This window comes from Misgurnus anguillicaudatus, chromosome 22, assembly GCF_027580225.2.
Source record: "Misgurnus anguillicaudatus chromosome 22, ASM2758022v2, whole genome shotgun sequence".
Taxonomy (NCBI): Eukaryota; Metazoa; Chordata; class Actinopteri; order Cypriniformes; family Cobitidae; genus Misgurnus; species Misgurnus anguillicaudatus.
Genome location: NC_073358.2, coordinates 43,661,238 through 43,686,228, shown reverse-complemented (window position 1 = coordinate 43,686,228; position 24,991 = coordinate 43,661,238). Strand labels below are relative to the sequence as shown.

The 24,991-nt window shown below is 36.1% G+C and overlaps 1 long non-coding RNA gene across 3 annotated transcripts in view; it reads left to right on the top strand.

Annotated features, from left to right (window-relative positions):
- The first annotated feature begins 10,037 nt into the window (after positions 1 to 10,037).
- Positions 10,038 to 24,991, top strand: part of LOC129439791 (uncharacterized) — a 61,898-nt gene continuing 46,944 nt past the window's right edge. For all 3 annotated transcript variants that reach the window (XR_008642926.2, XR_008642927.2, XR_008642925.2), the window contains exons 1-2: positions 10,038 to 10,133; positions 12,622 to 12,699. This is a non-coding gene — a long non-coding RNA (uncharacterized lncRNA). The remainder of the gene's footprint in view (positions 10,134 to 12,621; positions 12,700 to 24,991) is intronic.

Sequence of the window (24,991 nt, the reverse complement as noted above, 5' to 3'; positions counted from 1 at the left end):
CTGATTATTATTCATTAATATTCATTGCTGGACAATATACTGTAGTCCCTTGCATGTGAACTAACAGACAAAAGTACTGGTTCTCCAAGGGTAACTATGAAATACCCATTTTATAACTGCATACACATGTTGGCATGTGTCCCCTCTTTTAATGATATCTATGATGTACCAGAAAGTCTAATCTGCTTTCATTAACCAGCCCGATAGGGGAACACACTCAAGATGTTATCATGCTTGCAGGAACCCTGAACACGTTCCCTCGTGTAACCTCACCTGTCACGTACACGCTCCATCAAACACATTCATCTCACGTTCTCATTAACGCGACCCTGTTCTGTTCTCTGTTCCCGTGTTAGGAAGATTCTGGGTTATATAGAAGTGTCTCATTTGTGATATCAGATCAAGTGATGACTTTGCCTATGTTAATCGAATATTACTCACTTTAACATCTATTGTACACTCCCCTGAACAGCTGCATTTGTGCAAGCAGCGTGCTTATTTTGGTTTTGCAGGAAAGTGGAGCAAATGTAGGGAGATGGGTGAGAGAGAGAGAGAGAGAGAGAGAGAGAGAGAGAGAGAGAGAGAGAGAGAGAGAGAGAGAGAGAGAGAGAGAGAGAGAGAGAAATAATAGAGTGGATAGAGTCTTTATCTTGATCTGAGTACTCTAATAAAGCTCAGACTGAGCTGTCAACATCCTGTTTACAAAGACATTAAGCCAAATGCTGCTTTCCCCCTTTTCACTTACTGCATCTGAATGGCTTTTTATGCATCGTGCGTGCCCTTTTTTCCCACAATCCTTCACTTCTCCATGTGTGATATGTGATATTCGGGTATGTGTTTACGCAGCAAATTTGTACATTTTACAGTCTGATCAAATTCTTTATTCTACTATTTTCTTATATTATGTGTATTATTTAAAAAAGGTCATTAACACTCTATAAATACTAGTTTGTTTCAAACCAGGTTGGGTTAAATATGGACAAACCCAATCAATGGGTTAATTAAAATGTCTAACCATGATTTAAAACAATCCAGTATTTTTGGAAATTTTGCAAACAAGATTTGATCAACTTCAAAAGGTAAGTTACCTGGTTGCCATACAAAAATGTACTTTATTTAAAATATATATATAATTTGACAGCAATTTTTACAATTTAACTTTTTTTAGTTAAAGGTACAGTGTGTAGATTTAAGCGGCATCTAGCAGTAAGATTGTGAATTGCAACCAACAGCTCAGTCCACCGTTTACCGAAACGCATAGAGAAGCTATGGTAGCCACCGCAGGACAAACATGTTGTTGTTTAAGACAAAATACAATAGTGACAAAACGCGCTCTGTAGAGCAGTTTGTCCGTTTAGGGCTACTGTAGAAACATGGCGGCACAAAATGGCGACTTCCATGTAAGGGGACCTGTGGTGTATGTAGATAAAAGCGGCTTATTGTAAGTTCATTAAACAATACAGTTCATTATGTAAGGTCTTTATAAACCACTAATAATATAGTTATATAGATTATATTGCATTTCTGTCATTAGATCTTTCTAAAATTTACATACTGCACCTTTAATTTACACACTGCAACTAATATTTTTTTAAGTTGTATTACATTTTAAGGCAACCAGATAACAACAGGTACATTTTTTACTTTTATGGTGTAGTAAATATCGGTCCAGTCACACAAAATAACATATCTATAGTCACGTAATTTTTTGATTCTTTTTCGTGATACTGTCACGAATTTCCACGTTTTTTTCGTGATCGTATTGTTTATGTGTCATTGTCACATATTGGTTACTCAACTGTTTTGTCCTATTTTCTTACCATTGTTGCTTCGGTTTAGGGTTAGATTGACATTAAATGACATCCATACCCAAACCCAACTCTAACCCTAAAGCCAATGGTTTAAAAATCAGAAAATATAAACATTTAAATCAAAAAAAATTGTATAAACCAATACTTAAAGTGACATTCTAATGCAAACACTAAATCTAACCCTAAACCGAAGCAACAATGGTTTGAAAATTGCAAAAAAATTAAAATAAACAGAAATTCGGGATACGATCACGAAAAAGAATCTATATAATTTTGTGAGACTGGTAGCAAATATTTAAAACCTATGTGAAAGTTAAAACATAAACTAAACATAATTTTCATTATCTGGGTAAACTTGCTTAACAAGTGACCTTTCCATAAATCACTGCGTCAGGTCTGACTTTATGATCTATAATCTGAATATATATATTCAGATTGAGAAACAAATATTATGATCATCACCACTGGCCTGGCTTAACCTTCAGCTACATTAACTTTGTGATCACATATCTAAAACAACAATTTTTCAAATTTCCTGCGAACTTAAAGAGACAGTTCACCCAAAAAAATTTATTCATGTAGACTATTTGATGTAGTCACAAGGTCCCTAGCTGTCACTTGGGCAGTACCCTTTCAAAATGTACAAATTTGTACCTAAAGAGTTCATAATAGGTATATTGGTCCAAATTGGTACAAAAAAGTGCCTATTAGTACCTCAAATGTATATATTGGTATCAATATTTTTATTATCTGATTCTGTATATTATATTTTTATTGAAGGATAATGCCATTGCCAGTTTACAATGAAAGTAAATGGCAACTCCAGAAGAAAGTTATACAGTCAGTAACAACATGAGTGTTGTAAATGAGTAAATGAGATTTTGTTTGGGGTGTGAATCATCCCTTTAACACCAAATTTTCCTTCTCGTTCTGTGATTTTAAATACTTTTTCTCATCTTTAATCCCCTACAGCAGCAGACTAATCGTTCTGCATAGCTCAACATCAATGTAATGAGTGTTGATGTACTACACCATGTTCAACATTGTATGTTTGACCGTGATTAAACCGTGTCTGGCCCGCCGGGCAGTCAACCCTTTCCCAGCATTCTCTACCCAGCCACTTCAATTTAAAGATGTGTCCTTCCCTTTCAATAAAATATAAATGACACACTCGAAAATGCAAAAGGAACCAATTCCACCAAGCTGGTCGTACCGAGGATTCAGTTTGCTTTTTATCTGAGACCAGATTAGACACTTGACCCTGACGCACCCGACAAGATTAAGTTACTCCAGCTGGACTGAAGACCCTCAGGGTAAAGAACACACACATAGAAACGTGTGAAGAGAGAGACTCTGTGTGAGAAAGAAAGAGAGAAAGAAAGGAGAAAGAGAGACAATTTGCTATACGTTACTGTTGGCTGCTTAAACAAAATGCTAAATGCCCTCTCATTTGTCTCTCTCACAAGTCGCTTTTGGATGAAAGTGTCTACTAAATGAATAAATGTAAACTAAGGGTTGACAAAAGACACAATTATTTGCAGCTGAGTTACATAACTACTTTTCCATTTATGCAAATTGTGAAAAATGAAATGTGTCTGTTTGGAGAGATTAATAAAAGTAACATGCAAAACTATACCTTTGAAATCTAGTTGTGTTATGTGTGCAACTGTTTGGACAATCAAATGCTTTTCTTTAGGTGCGTAAATGCAACAGAATAAAAACCCTAGGACTTCACGATATTAACATTAGATTTTTTTTATTAAAAAACACCCAAAGAGTTCTCATAGAATGAGATGTTGAAAGAATCGACACAAAGCTATGACTAAAGAAGTCTGTTTGCATGTGCGTATGGGCAATGAAAAATTATTGGAAGTGGAAAATAAATTGAATTTTTTTTTACAAAAGCAGCACTTTGATGATTGTGTTGTTAGTGCTTAAGGCAAGAAGAATATATTGTAGAGAGACAACTTCTCAAAGAGAATTTTATGCTTAAAACCTCTTTCTAGATGTTGCATTTTTTACCTACTTTAAAGCACAGTCCCTTAAAAAAGTCTCTAAAAATAGGAAAAACTCAATTAACTATAGTCGACTCAACTATTAGTTGACTAATCAACCATCTTGACCCGCATCTTAAACCTCATTTATAATGCGTGCATAAGCACAGATCGGGGTCGAGGACGAGACAGGGAGACAACAACAGAGTTCTATTAGCGTAGGGGCCGTTCGCATGTAATGCAAGTGTCATACATTATAGTGGTTTAAGTCAGCTCGGTTCCAGACAGGCTAACTATTGCGGCAATAGTATATTACCCATATGAGGTATGTGAGTGCTTTGTTCTAGACAAAATAACTGCGGGAAAAGTACATTTACTAGACATTTCATGTGAATGCTTTGTTAAAGAAGAATGTCTTAAGTTTAGATTTAAATGGATCGACTGTGTCTGATACTCGAACATTATTTGGTAAATCATTCCAGGGCTTAGGGGCCAAGTAGGAAAAGGATCTACCACCTTTAGACACTTTTGATATTCTAGGGATAATTAAGAGACCCGAATTTTGTGAGCGCAGTTTACGTGGTGGATTGTATTCTGATAGTAGTTCTTTTATATATGAGGGCGCTAGGCCATTTAAGGCTTTGTACAGTAGGTGATTAGTAATATTTTAAATTGTATGCGATATTTAACTGGTAGCCAGTGTAAAGATGCCAGAATTGGACTAATGTGGTCATACTTTTTAGATCGAGAAAGCACTCTTGCGGCGGCGTTTTGAACCAGCTGTAGCTTGTTTACCTGATTTGAATGGCATCCCCCAAGTAACGAGTTACAATAGTCTATTCTAGAGGTCATAAAAGCATGGATAAGCTTTTCTGCATCTGATGCATATGGCGCATTTTTGAGATATTTCTAAGATGGAAGAATTCTGTGCGGCAGACGTTGGAGATATGACTATCGAAAGATAGATTGCTGTCGAACGTTACGCCTAAATTCTTAACCGTGGAAGATGGCACCACCGTGCAGCCATCTATGAGCAACTTGTAATCTGACATAGTATGTTTGGAGCGATTTGGTTCAATAATAAGTATAAGTATCTTATTGGAGTTTAGCATAAGAAAGTTATGTGCCATCCAGTCCCTAATATCACTAATGCAGTCTGATAGCTTAGCAAACTGGTGGGTTTTGCTAGGATGTGACGAGATGTAAAGCTGGGTATCATCCGCATAGCAGTGAAAACTTATGTTATGTTTCCTGGTAATGTCTCCTAGAGGTAACATATATAACGAGAATAGGATAGGGCCTAGAACTAATCCCTGAGGTACGCTGTATTTAACGGTGGAGTGATATGACTCTTCCTCATTTACATAAAGTGATATCGATTGGTTAGATACAATCTAAACTGTGTCTGACACTACATGAAATACCTCTTTTAGTAATTTTGTGGGAACGGGGTCTAGTATACAGGACGATGATTTGGATGACGTTACTAGTTTAGAGAGCTCTTCTATTGTAGTAGGTTTAAATGACTCAAGATGTTCGTATGGTAATCTAGTGGTAAATGTACTATTGGGTATAGTGGTGGCTGCTTGCGTAGTTTCTATGTTTTCCCTAATAAACATAATTTTGTTAGTAAAGAAGTTCATGAAGTCATTACTATTGTGTTGGAGTTTACTATTGGTTTCTGTTTGTTCTTTGTTTCAAGTCAGTTTCACAACTGTGCTAAAGAGGAAACGAGGGTTGTTATGATTTTCTTTAATAAGCGTCCTGAGATAGGTAGATCTGATAGCCTGTCTGTAGTGTTGAACAATCTCTTTCCATGCTGAACGTCATACCTCTAACTTTGTGCTTCGGTAGTTTCTTTCCATTTTTCTAGCCACTTTTTTAAGGGCTGCAGTATGATGGTCATACTATGGAGCTGGCGTTTTTTCTTTGATTCTCTTTTTTTCGAATGGGAGCAACGGCATCCAACGTGCTAGTGCAAACCCTGTTCAGGTTTTCTATTATAATATCCAGATCTTCACGGTTATCTGCTACATGTTTCATTTGAGACAGGTCTGGAAGAGTGCTAATAAAGCTATCTTTAGTGGTGGAAATTATTGTTCTGGCTAATCTGTAGCATGTTGTAGACTGAGCGGTCCTATCTAGAAGTATCGTGTATGACACAAGGCAATGGTCTGAAACGGCATCGCTCTGGGGTGATATTTCGATGTCATTATTGAGTCCGAGTGACAGAATTAAGTCTAATGTGTGCTTACGAGTATGCGTGGGCCCTGACACGTTTTGTTTAATGTCGAGAGAATTTAGAAAATCCATAAACGCATGTCCTAATGCATCTTTTGGGTTATCCACATGGATATTAAAATCACCAACGATAAGAGCTTTATCTACAGTGACTGTAAGCTCAGATAGGAAGTCTGCTATTTCTTTAAGAAAATCTTATTTCCATATTTAACAGTATTATTTCAAACGAATTAAATTTTAGTTCGGATTTATGGTTTACTTTAAATATTTTGTTGTATATTGTAGCTACACCACCCCCTCTCCCTTTTAGACGAGGAACGTGTTTATAATAATAGTCTTGTGGGGTGGATTCGTTTAAACCGGTGCAATCGCCTGTTTTAAGCCAGGTCTCTGTTAAAAAGAGTGCATCTAAGTTTTGGTCAGTAATTATTTCATTGATAGTTGGTTCTTTATTGGTAAGCGATCTAATGTTAAGAAGGCCGAATTTTACCATTTGAGTTTTTTTATCTGTTAATGTATTGTTCTAATTTTATGTTAATAAGATTTGTACGAGACGAGGTAAACGGTGCTCTGTATTTATTTGTTGGAGGAACAGACACAGTCGAGATGTGTTGGTACTCTGGTAAAAAAGGCTCTATGTGCTGGGATATATGTGATCTTGACATGTCAAGGCAGCTAACAGACTGATGGGTAAGCCGATCTGTCTGTTTCCTGACCTGGGCCCTGGATAGTCAGACAATATCAAAAGTAAGACTATTGGTCAGATTTCTAGAGAGTGTAGCACTTACTTCCGGAGACGGATGGAGGCCATCTCTCTTTAGCTGGTCAGGTCTTTCCCGGAAATGCTTCCAATTGTCTATAAACCCTACGTTAATGAAAATGAAAACGCAGCTACTGATGTTTCTGTTATTGGCGAACTGAATACGGGATCAAAATTACCAAGCACTTCACTGCATGGCAACATCCTGACCTGACATTCATTTCTACTTCCTGTTCCTGACAGATCCATCCGTAAGTTCTGTGTTGATTGGCCATTATGGCCCATTAAACATCAGACAGGCCGGCTTCTTAAAGCCTCATCCAGGACTGTCTCCCATAACACGGCCTAATGTCATCTTAGGGATCATCACCTCTCAGTACGCTTCACTTGAGAGAGCAGCATTTTGTGAATGCCCTTTTCCCTTCTGCGAGTGGATCATGTTCTCTGTAATTAAATGGGCTTGCGGTTCTGTGTCTGAGTCCATACTGCTCTATTCAGAGTTCTGCCCTGGGGCTTCAACACTCAAATTAACCTTTCACTATTATAATCACCTTGGAGACTCTCTCTTTCTCTCTCTTTTTCTATTTCACCATCTGAACTGAAATATCGAAGCAGCTCAATGCAGTAGGATTGTACACAGCCCCGACAAATGAAATGAGAAGGATTTTCTCCTGCTTGAAATGACGTAAGCGAATGCAAGCATGGATTTCTAACATTGAAATTGAAATGAAAACTGCTTCGTCTGTGTCCTGCATTTGCATAAATGTAATTTACCACAGCTGAAACTGACAACTCAAACAACATTTTTGGTTTTGAAATGCATTTATACATAAAAATATGTAATAATATAAAAATATGAAATATATTTTTGCTGCTTTAAAAGTATAATAAAGGAAACACTTTACAAAAAAGTTTAATTTAAGGTATTGTCAAATCTGAAACTTTTTCCATGATAAATGAGGTCTAGGGGCTATGTAAGTACCCTATACGTTTCAAAACAGTCATTTCACAGTCAAATTCAAACAGCCTGCTTGAAGTAGCTGTGATTTTTTACGAGCCGTTGAGACTTCCGTAAAAACGGGATGTCAGGAATACTCACAGTCACCGCTTTTAGTCACCACCCTGAGCACTGTCACTATCCACCGCCCCACTAAATCATTGCACAGGCTAACGTTAAACATTATTTTACTATGGGTCCATTGAATGCTTGAATCTGATTGGCTGATGAACGTTCTTAGGTGTGCAATTATTTCTGGAAAACGCACGGCGAATGTAGTTCCAGGCAGCTCTCTTGACCGCATTACAGTTCCATATCACTTAGCATAGTTAACTGTAATAACGGACTAACAAAAACAACATGACAGACGATTTTCCGAGGTAATGACAGCGCTGTTTAGAGATGCACAGAGGTAGCCTCGTTCACACAATCTCTCTCTCTCTCTCTCTCTCTCTCTCTCTCTCGCTTGCTCTTTCTTTCTTTCTCTCTCTGTGTCTCTGTCGCTCTCATGGCTTTGGAAGTAATATTAAACCTACAGAAGACTTACTGGACTGAAAAAGTTTCCATTGCAGTGCTTGAGCAAATTCCTCTGTACCTTTTCTGTGTTTCTCATCTACAGATCCTGACAAATGTAATAAATACAGACCACCCTTGAGAGGTAATGTAATACATCCAAACTCATGGAGGCGTTGCGAGCGATCCGCTCAAGAAGATTCAGCCTGAAACTTTGACCCCTTCATCTGTAAGATACAAGATTGAGAGGGGAGTGAGAAAAGAGCCAAAATGACACAAGCACCTATGAATACAAACACTGCAGGTGAAAGTTCAGAAGCAGTGGAGAAGAGATAGCACACCGCATGCAACCTGCATGGCACGAAGGTCCCAGTCATCCAGAGGTAAACATTCTGCTGCCACATATCCTAAGATAGGCTGAAATTGATGTCAGGTCTCATGGTACTGCTGAACCAACAAAATCGAATGGGATTTTTCATGGTAGAACAAAACAAGCGTGTCGTTTTAAGTGACCTCCCTAGATATAGTGCAATTATTTATTTAACAGTGTGAATATTTTTAAGCTTCTGGTCGATTGTAAGTTTTGTGATACATGATTTCATCTTACAGCTTCCGCACACTACAAGATAACCAAGCTGGCCGATTTCCCCCCTTACGACGATCCTAAGTAATGTCCAGATTGTTGTGGTGGTTGTTTCTTATCCGATTTTTTTTTACCTGAGGCCTCAAGCGGATTTTAAGTGAAAGTTTTGATGAACGCAATACGTGGCGAGAGCATTTTGATGCAGGTGGCGTATGAGCTCCTCACATGATGCTGCCATTTGTTCATGCCTGTTTTTCCACTATGTTTGTTTACTGGGAAGCATGACCGTAGCCAGGGTTTGAAAATTAGTGAGGTCCAGGGGTGTTAACCCTTATGTGTTGTTGGGGACATTTTGTTTTTTTCCACACATTCTCTCTCCCTCATATGCTGTTATACTCCATATAACTCAATACAAACCAGAAATTAAGCTCTGTTTTTGTACAGGCTTACTAAAGGGTTAATGGTGCCATATGGTGATTAACAGTAAATCACCATATTATCAAGAATGCATTGATAATAATGTGTCATAGCTCTGCAATCATAAAATGTTGTTACAATGGGTCAAAAACGGCCACAAACCATAAATTAAAACTAAAAATGCACCAAAGCCAATGTTTTCACTAATCTTTGACATGCCCAAAGGTGAAAAAAAATCCAGTCCACAATTACTTAAATTTGGTAGTTTTGATCAGAACTGAGGTTGATTAACAGATTTATGCAAAAAATTGAAAAAAAAATATAATCTGATATATTTTACATCCGTTTAATTTAGTGGCTTTTTTATATAAAACTACACTTAATAAATAAATAAATAAATTGCTCACGGCATCACAACTGCACGCTCGCCGGCCAGGTTAATAGACATTTGAGGGCCTGTTTTATAGCACTAGCTCCTCCCACAGCTGAACCAATGTAATCAAACATTTATAGTCTGGAGCAGCAACGCATATAAACATTAAACACAAAATACACACATCCCAAGCCATAATATAAAATATAATTCAATCATAAATGTATATAAAAATAACTAAATAAACATATAATAAGGATAAACATTTCCATGATTCCCCTTTAAAACATAAAATGGAGTAGTCGGCTTTCAGCTGCTTTGCGCATGCGTCAGACTACACCGGCACTATTTAGCCAGGCCGCTGAGTAGCGCTCGAGTTTGGCCGGCCGATGGAGAGACACAGCCGAATACAGACTGGACAGATGCCAGCAAACACAAGACAAAGTAAGTGTAAACAACACATAAAACCCAACGAGACAAGCAAAAGGAAAATCCAAAAGTAAACCCAAGGGTGTATGTGGTGTAGTGATGAGAGAAACAAAGCTTTTCGAAGCTTCGAATCAATTGAACCAATTGCTTCGAAAATTGGTTCAGTTTTTGGAAGCAGTTCGAAACACCACACACGCTGGCGACCCCTGCTGGTCAAAATAGTGTAAAACCAGATATGTCCAAACATTTTACACTTCTTTTTACAAAATAATAGCAATATTTTTTATTAAAATATGTTAAAAAAATTAATTAAAAATTAAGACATAATTAAAAGTGTATTATGTTTTTTTAGTTTTATTTAGGGCAAACAAATCATTAAACTAGCTATCGTTTTAATTATGCACATTTTTTGTAATTAAATCTGTCTATAAAGAAAAAGTAGACACAATGGTAGTGTTATTAGTCAGACGGATGAATGTTTTATGAACTTTTATGATAAAACTGACCAGAGTTCACCTACACTGGTCATTTCTGATCAACTCCCTCCTAATGTTAGTGGTGAATCGTCGGATTTTCGAAACAGTTATGACGCAATGAAGCCTCGTTTGCTAAAATGACGTGACTTTGGCCAGTTTGAAACAAGATCCGAACCGATGATTCGAAACAAAAGATTCGTAAATGTTTCGATGCCTCATGAAGCGTGCTTCGAAATCGCCAAATTCCAATCACTAATGTGTGGTGTTCTTTGCCTATGTGTAGCGTGGATTATTGTCTGGGGATGGAGAATAACGTGGATGTGTGTGCGTGTTTGCCGGTTGGTGAGCTAAAGCGGACGTGTGTGCACCCGCACCGCCTCAGCGGGGTAAAATGAGGAATGTTTAAGTATTGTATAATTTTCAGGTGCATTGAAGTTTTACTCAAGTACCGGTAGAACCATAGATATGTATGGGTAGAACTATATACTTTTCATTAGTATATTTGAAGAGTTTCGTTGCAAAACGAGATAACCACCGTTTTTTTAATTGTTCAGAAATCTCGTTTTTTGGTTGTGCATTCCAATTAATTTCAATGCAACTGCAGTTGGTTTGTTTTGATTTAAACCTTCATAACTTAAAAAATACAGCTAATTAGCACCATAAAACAAAATAATAATATGATAACATTATAATAAACATGTTTTGACAAAAATGTTAAAAAATGGATTTATCTCGTTTTGCAACTAAACTCTTCATTTGTAGTGCATAACTTTTTCAAAACCTTTTTGCTGTTTAACACTTTGGAAACACTATTTTTGGGGATGGACTTTATGTCCCCTATTATTAGATCACAATATACTTTATACTTCTGTTTGGATAATTTATTTATTTTCATGCAACAATGCTTATTACATCATGATATTTATCATTTTAATAAACAATATTAGTCTATATAAACTTTGTTAAGTGCTCTTATGAATGTTTTCAGCATGATTTTGTTAAAAGCTTACATGGCCAATGTTTACGTATTTGGCATATTTCAATTGTTCTAAATCTTTGTACTTGTGTTATTTTTCGATGATTTTTATTGTTGAAAGCATTTCTTACATGATTATTGCGTGTGTGTCTTACTGAATGTAGTAAAAAACCTGCCCATGCTGAATGATGAATAAGCCATAAAGAAAATAAATAAGTTTAGACTTTGTCTTTTAGAAATAAATTGCTAACACTAACCTGCACATTTCCCAAAGTGTCACATTAATTGCTAAACACTATGTCTAAAGAGGATTTTTTACAATGGGATCTGGCAACACTGTGAATGCTGCACAGCCTCTCACAGCTGCTTGAGTCAATCTCAGTCATTTTACGCTAAACTATATAGTAAACTCTTCAAATTTAATTATATAGGCGAATGCCAATGTAAGTCGTTTTTAATTACTAATTAGTCAATCAAAGAACTTCTTATTTTTTATTTTAAATCATATTTTTTATATTAAAAAGATGGCTACGGCCATGCTGGGAGATCACGTTTGACTGCAAGAGACTTGTTTGTGAGGTATTGTTTTTGAAGGGAAAATCTGTAGGTGTTGGTCAGCCGCCATGATCACATAAGGAGAAAAACTCGTTAAATCATAGTTTTTTCTCATCTTTGTAATCCCTGCATTTTGAAAATCTAAGATTTAAATTTTTTTTGTGTGGCCCAGCCTTTAGCAGTCACACAAGTCCGGTCTAAGCTGAAAGCTGAAATTACTAGTGAAGATATAATTTAAATCCAGTGAGAGGCAACAAAACGTGATAGTATCAAAAGGACAATTCCATCAAAACCCTAACTATTCTACTTTTAAGTCTTTTTATGTTTTCCAAGCAGAGATTAAAATTAATATTTAATCTAATACATCAAAATTACAATTAATGTTACTGCCAAAGATGTTTAATATCAGTGCTTGTGCAATGCTCATAACATGCAGCTTCTTTCTTTAGTATTCATCCTCCATCTGTTTTTCATCACCATGTCTTTGATTTTTCAGGTGAATGCTTTGTTCATTTTCAAACGGTGCCTTTGCGTTGGGGAAGAAAAAAGCATACGGATTTGAATCGACACGTGGGTATGTATATAACGAGAAAGCTTTCAACTTTTCCTTTAAACTTTCTGTGTATACACTACTTTTAAATTCCAAGTAAAACTTTTTTGCCTAATGATAGGGCTAAGTTTATTCCCAAACTCTTTATCTTTCTCGCCATGCTGTCACTTTTAAACTCAAATAAGTCTCCTGCAAACATCTTTTCCTTGCCTCCAGTGATACATGCCACTGGACTGCTGCACATTAGCCATGGATCAGCTGGCTGGGTGCAAATGAAACTGAAGCCACTAACTAGTTTATAACAACCGTGTAGACGATGCATCTATTAATCAAAGACGTGGTCTGTAGTTGGATGTGTACTAAGAGCTCCATGCAGATTATGCCTGTGCTAAACACATGCATCACTTTTAGCATTAATGAAAACGCAGAAAATACATTAAACTGTAGTACAGAGGAGCTTAGGGAATTAATAATTTATTTCTAGTTCTGATATACAGCTATTCTAGGTTTTGACTGGACGGCAAGAGAGTTCAGTGCCATATTGCAAAAAACGAATAAACAGAAATTCAATAGTCATGACCTTTGTATAAAACTTTTGAGGAGCTCTTTTGAAGTCGTGACATCAAGACCATATCACAAAGCACCAGAAAAGGCACACACTGCATTTCCAGAGACATGCCATCAAACTCTTTAGAAACCAAATCTATTACCATGTTGTCTTTAATACATCCTACAGAGAGAGGGGTTTTCATTTCCAGGGTTTTGTAAAGGAGACTATATTAAGAATAAATAAATTAGGCCTTACTAAAAGGTTATCCATCTTAAAAGCATATCCAGTCATTTTTGTATTGTGTAGATAAACGCTGTGCTCTGTTGTGCCTTCTGCTGGAACAGAAAAAAATGATACGTTTGAAAGTAAAAATGTTATTTTTATTCTGCCTGCATTATGGTCTTTTGCATTTAATTTGTAGAAATATCCAGCTGGAACTGTTTCTTGTGAAAATATTCAGTGTCACTCAAAGAATAAGCCTGCTCACTCGTATCCCTTCATCAGCATCAAAATTAATAACAGTATTGATTGATTACCGTAAATTATTTACACCATGTTACTGCAAGACCTGTTGGACTGATAATTATAAGCTAGCGCTTCAGAAAATGTCAACAAGCAGGGCCAAAACATTGATGTGTTTACCTTATTAATAAGGATTTGTGCATATTTAAAAGCACAGTCAAAGTCCGCTTTATTAATTCTGCTTTACAGGAAACACATTTTTGTGTGAGCATATCAGTGAACACCCCTGACCACTCGGTGAGTTTCACGTCTTTGTAAATGAAAGTTTAATGCATTTTAGAAAGGATTGTTCCTGTGCACCTATAAACCCATTATAGAGGTGGGAGGTGATACAAGAAACAGCCGAAAATTCTCGGGCCAGCATCATAATGTCCAAATTTCAATCAAAACCGTTCTATTTCATCATAAACAATCTGAAATCAGGGCTTTAAGTGTAAAATACCGAAATTGTCCTTTAACTAATTCTGATGTAAACCAGTCGTTTATGTTGGTTAATTTGGTAATGTTATTCACTTTGTACTGCAATGTTTTCTCACTGGTGAATGAGACATGAGATGTGACCGTCTGATCTGTGCGTGTTCATGTGTTTTGAAAGAGGCGTGACTTTGAATGCCGATTTGAATGGAGGGTGGGATCGTGATTTCATTGCTAGTCGGCTACCGTTAGCATTTTTCAAAAATGTGATACCCTACCTTTAAGGCACATGGGAGAATGGAATATTAACATTATAGTGAGCATAGGCAAATAACTATAAAACAATTGCAAGATGACAGTTTTATCTGAATGTCTTATCTACCTTATTTTATAACTGAATTACAGTATACAGCAAATGTTTTGCTTTAATCCATTATCCCTATATTTATCATCTGCAAATGTAAGTAGTTTAGAATTGTACAACTCTCCTCTAAACATAAGCAAGTACATAGACTATTTTGTGAACTCTCATAAACATAGTGTGTGTTTAATTTTACATCGTTATAATTCAAATGTGAGATAGATAGAGTAGCCATTCACATGTAATGAAAGTGTCATATAGTATTGTGGTTTAATATCCGCTCGGTTCCAGACAGGCTAACTATTGCGGCATAAGTATATTACCCAGATGAATTATGTGAATGCTTTTTTCCAGACAAGCTAACTATTGCGGGATAAGTAAATTTACTAGACAAATTATGTGAATGCTTTGTTAAAGAAAAATGTCTTTAGTTTAGACTCAAATTGATCGACTGTTTCTTTGGTAAATCATTCCAGAGCTTAGGGGCAAAGTAGGAAAAGGAGAAATTTTTGATATTCCAGGGATAGTTAAGTGACCAGAATTTTTGTGACTGTAGTGTACGTGATGGGTCGTATTCTGATAGTAATTCTCTAAGATATAAAGGTGCTAGGCCATTAAAGGCTTTATAGGTGATTAGCAATATTTTAAAATGTAAAATTGGGCTTATGTGGTCATACTTCTTAGATCAAGCACTCTTGCAGCTGCGGTCTGAAGCCTGTTTACCTGATTTGCTAATATGTTTATAAGATTATCTTATAAACATACAGTGCACTTCTTATACAAAGCAATAGTATATAAAGTTAACTTTTGACTCTTGAATAAAGCACTATAAAACAATGCAAGCGGGCAAAAATATTGCCAAAGGAGTAAATTTCGGTTAGTTTGTGTACTTGAGTTGTACTTCACCCCGGTACTCTGTATGGATGAATCTGATGTCTGTGATCATCACATCAGAGCGGATCTGTCATAATACACATTATACATCCTAGAAGTGGTACTGTATATCTCTGTATATAAGTTACAGACTGCAGCTTTACAGGAGGTTTGTTTATTGTCTTTTTCCCATCTAGTTTTACTTTCTGGAGGTGGTGGTCATTAATTCATCCAGTAGCTAATTTCTAATTGGTTATATTAATGGCCCCATGTTAAAACACCCTCTGGTCGTACTCTTTAAAATATTATAACACGCCGTCCGACACTTTCCCATTTTTAATCACCTTTCATACTGTATGTAGAATTATTAAGGTCTTTGTTTCTTCTTTAAGACCTGTATTAAAATGCACATTAAAGTTACAGTACAGAAAGTTCATTAGGCTGGATCGAGTTAATAAATTGTATCTCTCAGCACAAATTTTACTGTCCAAATCTACTGTCCTCAAAGGGGATGTTTGAAAGTCTGCCTTAATATCATTTTTCAAATGTGTTACAATAAGCCTGTAAGTTTTGAAGTACAGTTTGAGACATTACTGAAATATTTTCCTCAGAAACCTGAGACATCATACTGTATCTGGGATCACAGGGGCTTTTCTTGGGAGACAAATCTGGCATGCAAGATACTTACATTTAACCCTTATGTGTTGTTGGGGATGTTTTCATCCACTAGAGGGTTTTTTTACTCTTAATTTGGCCACAACTTTTTCTCTGTTTTATCAAATTGAATGATTTTTGGTGACAAATCTTATATTTACATATATTTTAAGAAAATAGTTTAAATTTTTTTAAAAACTCAACGATTTACCGTGGGCAAATTTACTACCCTTTCATGTTGTTAGTGGATGAAAACATCCACTAAATTCAACGGCTGTAAAATGTATCAGATTAATATTTTTTCCAATTTTTTTTTCATAAATCTGTTAATCAAGCTCAGTACTGATCAAAACTACCAAATCTTCACAAAAATTACATGATTTTAACCCTTTAATTGCCAAGTTTATAAAGTGTGTCACTGATTTAGGGAAAAAACACACACAAAATGACAGATTTTCAATATAAAAAGTAGGGCTGCACGATAAATCGCATGCGTTTGTCACGCGCATCTCGTCAGTAATGCCGGTTCCTTGATTAGTATTAAATCGCCATCAGCTGTTTTCCGATGGAGCAGCTTTAACTGCGCGGAGCCGTGGTTCCCTGACAATCGGGGCAATTTCGAATTAATTATCGTGGACGTATTGCCTGCGATGTGTATGCGATAGGGCCCGGCTTGTCGGTGAACTGCGGCTCTGTGCAGTTAATATCGCGCCATCTGAAAACAGCTGATGGCGATTTAATACTAATCAAGGAACCGGCATTACTGACGTGATGCGCGTGGTATCGCATGCGATTTATCGTGCAGCCCTAATAAAAAGTGATTGTAAACTGGATTTTTGTTTACCTTTTTCACAGTCTTGGACATGTCTAAGATTGGTAAAAACATTGGCTTTGAAACATTTTTAGTTTTTGTGTAGCATCAGTTTTCATTTTTTTCTCCCTCATTTATTGTTAGTGGCTGTTTTTGCCCCATTGACTTCCATTATAACCACATTTTTTGATTGAAGAGCTATGACACCTTTTTATCATGCATTTTTGAATGTTGGTGTTTTTTCCTTTTGCTAAGAGGTCAAATTTGTAACTTTTACAGTTTATCGCCATGTGGCACTATTAACCCTTTAGTAGCCCTGTGCAAAAACAAAGCTTAATTTCTGACTTGTACATTGAGTTATATGGAGAATAACTCCATAATAAAAGCATATTATTGTGTGTGCGCGTGTGTGTGCGCGTGTGTGTGCGTGTGCGTGTGTGTGTGTGTGTGCGTGTGCGTGTGCGTGTGTGTGTGCGTGCATGCAAAAAAGATTTTCTGTAAAAATCTTCTCTGCATCGGATTTATGAACATCATTTATTATGAACACAAAAACAACTTCAAGTAAATTGAACAATGAAGCAAGAGTAGAGGATGGATGGAGAACTAAACAATCAAACTAACTTTTAGTGTGTATGTGTGCAGGTGTGTGTGTTCAGTATTTCCAGCAGGACTTGCAGCATAACACTTGGTGCTCTCTGCAAGTGTGTCCACCACAACAGATGCAAGTGCTGACATGTTTGTTCTTTGCATCAATTGCATGTTCCCCTCTTCACACACAAATATGCACGCACACACACACACACACACACACAAATATACTTTTATTATGGAGTTATACTCCATAAAACACAATGTACAAGCCAGAAATTAAGCTTTGTTTTTGCACAGGGCTACTAAAGGGTTAATAGTGCCACATGGTGATCAACAGTAAAAATGACTAATTTGACCTCTTAGCAAAAGGAAAAAACACCAACATTCAAAAATGCATGATAAACAGGTGTCATAGCTCTGCAATCAAAAAATGTGATTATAATGGAGTCAATGGGGCAAAAACAGACACTAACAATAAATGAGGGAGAAAAAAATTTAAACTGATTCTACACAAAAACTAAAAATGCTTCAAAGCCAATGTTTTTACCAATCTTTGGCATACCAAAGACTGTAAAAAAGGTTTAAAAAAATCCAGTTTACAATCACTTTTTATATTGAAAATTGGTCATTTTGTGTGTGTTTTTTCCCCAAATCAGTGACACCACTTATAAACTTGGCAATTAAAGAGTTAAAATCATTAAATTTTTATGAAGATTTGGAAGTTTTGATCAGTACTGAGGTTGATTAACAGATTTATGTAAAAAAATTTGGAAAAAATATTCATCTGATACATTTTTATAGCCGTTGAATTTAGTGGATGTTTTCATCCACAACACGAAAGGTAGGAAATTTGAACAATGCACAAGGGTTAAATGTATTCATTTGGCATGCACTTTTATCCAAAATGACTTGTAGTGCATTCAGATATACAATTTTATAAGTGAATCGAACCCACAACCTTTTGTGGTGCTCATTTAAAGCTCTAACATTTCAGCTACAGGAGACTTAACCAGAAGTCTCCAACTGTGCCCAATATAATCTTATCATTGTCTAGTTAAACGATTGAAATCTTAAAGCGATCTCGCTTGCAATTTTTCATTCCTATGGGAAGACACAAACCATGAGAAACAGTGAATACTTCTGATTCAAGTTCCATTTTTCAATTTAGTTCAAGCAAGAACAGTCAAAGCTGTCTCGAAATTGGCCTGACATTGGCAATGCTGGCAAACCATCAGCTAAACACTGGCTCTGATCCATACTTTTAACAAGCGTCCCACTAGCAGAAAGCACTGTGTATCTCTGGCATTAAGGTGACATTCTATATGGAGATTAATGCAGCCTGACAGGAATATTGATCAGACTGTGCACATTTCACACCAGAGGTTTCTGTGTTCTGCAGACGACTGCTACGGGACCTTTATCTGTCTAATCATTCTTTAAGCCTCTCTAAGTGCAATATGTCTTAAAAAAGCCATTATGATTTGTTTACCGTTCTCTTTATTTTAATTGAGCAATTTTACCTTTGATTGTTCAATAAAATTTGATTAAATGTAAAGGCTATTTTTAATTTTGTTATAAAATAGGCTAGCCTTTACTTCTATTTTATTCTTAAATTGGCTTTTTTTTAAAGTAAACCTACAGGTAGGATCCTGCTCAATAATTTTTTGATTCTTATGACAATTCGTAACTATTTTACAAGGTGTCTTTGTATGAATCACTGTAAAACATTTCTGTAGAAATTACAGTATTACTCGGTATTACTGGCAACTAGCTGCCAGTAACTTACTGTAGATTTTACATTTGTTATTTACTGCAAACAGTTTGTTTAAAGTTAAATGAACATGAAACATTTTGCTGTATATTCTACAGTAAGTTACTGGCAACCAGCTGCATAATTACAGCAATTTTTTACAGTGACTGCGTTTACATGCAGCCCATAACCCGTTCAAATCCGGAATATTAGCAATAACCCGGTCGCGCACGTCCATGTAAACACCGGCAAAAACCCGAATATGCTCATATTCCTGTTTTTAAAATCCCGAATATTACCCCTGGGTTACCTCTTTTCTAACCTGAAATTTTGGTCATGTAAACGCGCATCGGGATATTCCCATCAAAAGGAACATTGATTTGTGTACTGCGCATGTTCTATTCGCAAGGAATCTTGGTCTTTTGAGTAGAGGAACTTCTTGTATGCGCCAAAAAACCCGCAGCCGCAGGGAGTAGAGGTAAGCATGGCGAGAGAGATGCGCCACACTTTTAGAGTGAGGAGGAAACCAATTGCAACAACCGCGTTTTTCACGTTAAATTAATATATAGCTATTCTTGTTTTTCAAAGCATACATGTATAATAAAGGCCAAATAGATTGTCAGTAGTTATGAGAGTAACTTGTTTTTTTTGTGTGAATTTGAATTCAAAATGTAATACTATGCTATTCATATTTCGTTAACAATGAATGTGTGAAAAATTTAAAGATGACAGAATAACTGTAGCGTCGTCTGCATCTTGATGCAGTTTCTAAGATTAAAATTACTTTAATTTAACTGATCAACACAAATACAAAGCGGCATAGTATAACTGATTGCTTACCAGCATTAAAACCACTTAAAACAAAAACCTTAGTTTTTTTCTTTGTATACAGCGTCCGCTCCGTGAATAAGGATGTTGCAATAACGCCGGTGGCTTTATTATTAACTGACTGAATACTTATAACTGACATTAGATATGAAAGTTTATCATCAACAGTACCTGCGTGAAACATTATAAACATTGGTGATCATCTGCCGACTCGACTGTTTCTGCACATTCTCAGTCCGCTTAATTAACGGCTTTTCGTTCTATCCGCGTGAGGTAAACATTTTTGTTCTGTACTTTTTTACTTGCATGTATTTATATTTTCGGCCAATTAACACTCAGGATATAATGTAAGTTATTATAGAGATAGCATATAAGCTTGTTCTGAAAGGATGACAATTATAAAAATTATCCATCCAGCTTAATTTAGCCAAAATAATGATTTATTCGTTTTCATACTTTATAAATGTTAATTTATCTACTAATATATTATTGAAAATGCCATAAATAAATATTCATTGCCTTCTGTAAGCTATTGCATTCGTTTTGTACATTTATAGGTGCATAAATACTGTCTAATTTTAATTTCTTTAAGACACGGTTGTGTTCTCTATTTACCGATGCTCTGTAAATTTGCACCTAAAAAGCTTCTTGTTAGAAAATTGTTCTTCAATTCATTTTTTTTTTCAAAAATATATTTAGCTGAAGGCTAGTATAGCTTGTTAATCTTTTTCTCAAAAAAGTAAAGACGTGTAACTTAGCCTACCCTGCTTCTACATCAGTGCAGCTTGTTTTGTATTTAAATAATACTTTTATTTTAGTAATTGAAGGCGGTAAAACCGCATAGCGCACTAGTGAGCCACGCAAAATCACCGCATTTACCTTTTAATCACAGTTTTCATCAGGATATTGCCAATTCCATGTATACAGGGGTAACTCTCTCTGCTCACGCATGTAAACGGGTTATTCCGAATGTTTCAGAAACCCGAAACCCGACCTTAACCTGACCATAACCCGAATATTTACAGCATGTAAACGTAGTCACTGTTGCATTTGTTGCACACATGTGAAAAATATGCCACATTTTTGTCAAATCAACATATATTTTTAAGTCAATTTCAACTTGATTTTATCAGTTATGTCAACTTTTTACCAGCCAAAACTTAAAATTGTTAGTTTTGACTAAGTTGTTTTAACTTCGTACTGCAGTATTTACAGTATGTGTAACATAACATTACATTATGTGGTAGATAGTACCAAATAGTACTAAAATATATACAGTATTGTGCAAAAGTCTTAGGCCACCACCACCAGACTTGTTGTTTTAGAAGTTTTAATGTCCATCCATCCCATATTCATTCTTCAATCTATATAAACAGAAAATATGTAAAAAAAAATTCAGGAGTAAATTTCTTCTTTAGGCATCATCTGTGTTTTGTGTGACCTCTCTTGGCACTAAACACATCTTGAGCGTTTTTGAGCAGAATGAGGTAAAGACTAATTTCTTTCAAATTAGAAATTAAAATTTAATTTTATTTAGGTTTAAGACATCCTGCAGTTTTCTGCTATTGCTCAAGTGGTAGGGGAGTTTACCCTAAATACCTGACACACTTCAGCTTATACTTTTATACTGTTTTTAATATTACATACACATTTCCTGTATTTTCTGTATTCTAATAAAGAGACTGAGAAACAATTATATATGATCACTATAACGTTGCAAAAACAACAAATCAAATTGGCATAGTGGCCTAAAACTTTTGCACTGTACTGTATATTTTACTATTTGGTACTATCTACCACACATTGTTGGGTTTGGTGGCGGGGCTTCATTATTCCTTTTTTTCTGATAATAGTATTGTCCAATTCACATCGTACAAATTCAGCATTATGCATTTGACATATTGACATAAAAAAGCTAAACTGTACTGTACGCACATGAGCAAACTTCTAAACATGAAAAGGTCTGTAATCACTTTCTTCATTATATAGACCTCTGTGGTGCAGAGTTTATTTCTAATCTTTGCTCAAATCCACACATTTAAAGTCATTTGATAATCCAATACACATTTTGCACACACACACAGATCTAGCATCAAGAGAGTGGGTGGCTGGCATCCTGCTGTTTTGAGGTTACACAGCGGTGCTAAAATTGCCCCCCTCTTGTGGCCGTCTCCCTCTCTCCGTAATGGAGCTCCCTGCAGTGGCAGACCCCAAGAGATCCCAGCCTCCTCTTTCAGCCTGACACCCTATCCATTCCCCTCCACCCTCTCATCACCCGCAGCCAAACTACACCGCACCACAACGCAATAAAACAAGATGAAAGCCTGGCGTGGAAAGTCAATACGAATCTTTCAATAGCTCGTCTCTCTCCGGGGACCCAAGAGGGAATGGGATCATAAATACAAGCCTCTCTTTCTCTCTCTCTATTTCTCTCTATTTCTCTCTCTCTCTCTCTCTCTCTCTCTCTCTCTCTCTCTCTCTCTTTAGGAAGATCCTGAGAGTGTATTGATCAGACCGTGGCTCTAAGAGGCTTTAATTGGCTATCTCTTATTAGTGAGAGTAAAAGGTAAGGACGAGAGAGAAAGAGAAAAATAGCTAGAGAGGCTGTGTCTGTTTAACTCCATATAATCCCTCATCAGCTTATTTGGTGGAGGGAGCAAGTCAAGATGAAGTGTAAATGGACTCCAAGATGCCTATGAGATAGATCGCAATCTGACCACTAAAACCTTGAGATGCAACTTAAGTAAGCCAAAGTGTAAATGCATTTGGTTGTTTGGACCAAATAGCTTTACAAACCAAAGGTCACCTCAAACCTCTAAATGAATAGATACTTTAACACAAATTAATTTTACAGCAGCTTTTGTTTACCTTTTGCATTTCTGTAAGAAGTCCAAGAGTCCAGAATGTTGGGATGAAACACTCAGATGATGGAAAGTAAAGTCTGCTAGTCTATATTTAAAGGTCCAAACCATACCACAAAAAATACATCTCTCTGGCAAAAAATATATTTTAAATATATGCTAAATACATTTTGTATAAAGTAATGCTTAATTAAATATATTTTTGAATTTGGAAATATATTTAGTTTTAACCTTCATATACCAACATATATTTCTGAATCAAGGGCAAGCAAATACATTTCTAATTGTACATCCCATATAACAAAAATGTATTCTTTGCCAAAATATATTTTAAATATATACTAAATAAAAGTTAATTTTACAAAGTATATTTTTGAAGTTGAAAATGTATTTAATTTAAATTTTTTTAAAACTGTTATGTTTACAGGTTCGTAACATAAACAAAGTTTTTCTTCCAATGTGACGTGAATATTTTCCTTGGAATGAAATAAATGGAGGGCTACTTATATTTTTGAATGCTTTCAAATTTACAAAAAAAGGCCAAAAATATATTTTTGTAAACAATCCAAAATATATAGCAGATATATTTTTGGCCATTTTTTGTATATTTAAAAAAAATTATGAAATATATTTTTTGCCATATGGGAAGAGAGAAAGTCTTAAACAAAACTGGTACAGCTACATTTATTCATTCCAGAGAAATTCAGGAGCTGTTCACACGACAACGATTTCAACCATAAACGGAAATGTCTCTGTGGTTTACACAACGATAGCGTTTTCGGGTCCTGAAAATGCAAAGTGCAAGTTTTCGCTAACAACGCTTTGTCGTCGCCATGTAAACATTAGAATCGTGAATCTGTGATAACGGTGACCCTACGCACATGTGTTAATTCATATATTTAGCACATCACGTGTGTGGCTCGTCATGTCAAATGTTTTTATGTGCATCATGCATGATGTCAAAATACGAGCCCGCTGCAGATGCTTCGACGCGGTTTACGATAAAAAGCCCTATTCGGATGGGATTAGTTTTACGGAGGTAGATGGCATAATGTAATTTTACTACAGGACGTCTGTAATATTAATGGTCAATTCGGACGGGATTAGAAATCTCAGTAAAACATTCAGAAGTGGGAGGGGTAACCCGATTGCGCAGCGCGTCACCTCTTGTCGTCACGTGCACATTACCTTGCTCCCTGAAATCACATGTGCAAACAATATGACACAGACAGTGAAAACGCAAAACACTGTTTAATTTCAGTTTGGGGAGAACGTCAGTTTCAGAAACGGTTCTGTGCCTCTGAGAAGTAAATTTGACTTTAAGTTTGTGTCCAGGAACTGACTTGCCACTGACTTGTTTTTCCGCCTAGAACGCAAGTAAATGCTTCAAGCGCTTTTATATTTAAAAGAAACCTGCAAAGTAACAGGGAAATTGCTTTACCCCAGATCCCCATGTAAAACCAAAAGCGATGCTTCAACCAAAAGCACACTAAATGAAGCAAACACTCAAAAGCTTGAAGCACAATCTAACTTTTGAATATATTACCCAATTTCATCAATAGCGACAACAACTATTAAATAAATATTCCACTTAATTCCTAATTGTCATGCAGACAGATAAGTCATGGCTCCTGCAATTAAAATCAGAAATGAGAACTGCAGGGTGAATATAGGCTACAGACAAAAACTAGCATGAAATAAACCATCTATCGCATCCGAAAAAAAGAGGAATGCACATCAAAAGCATACAGTAAAGACTGCAGGATTCAGTGATCTGAGGGACAATTACAAGAAATGTAATTTAGATACACTAGCCTCCAGGCCAGTGGATTTACTTCATGCTGACAGCAGTAAAAGCTTTGAAGTACAGGTGAAGTGCAGTTATAATTACTGTCCTCTCTTCTCTCTCCACCTTTTCATCTCTCCACCGTTCTTCCTGCCACAATGCTACTGTACATTTTAAATGTGAACACGGTAATGCACTTGTTCTCCCAAAACAATCCTTTCAAATCAGTCAAACTCCTCTTTTACAGCTTCGGGCTGCTGAACAAAGTGGGGTCCACCAGTGTAAATTGCCGTTTCTTTGTTGTAGCCCCTGTGG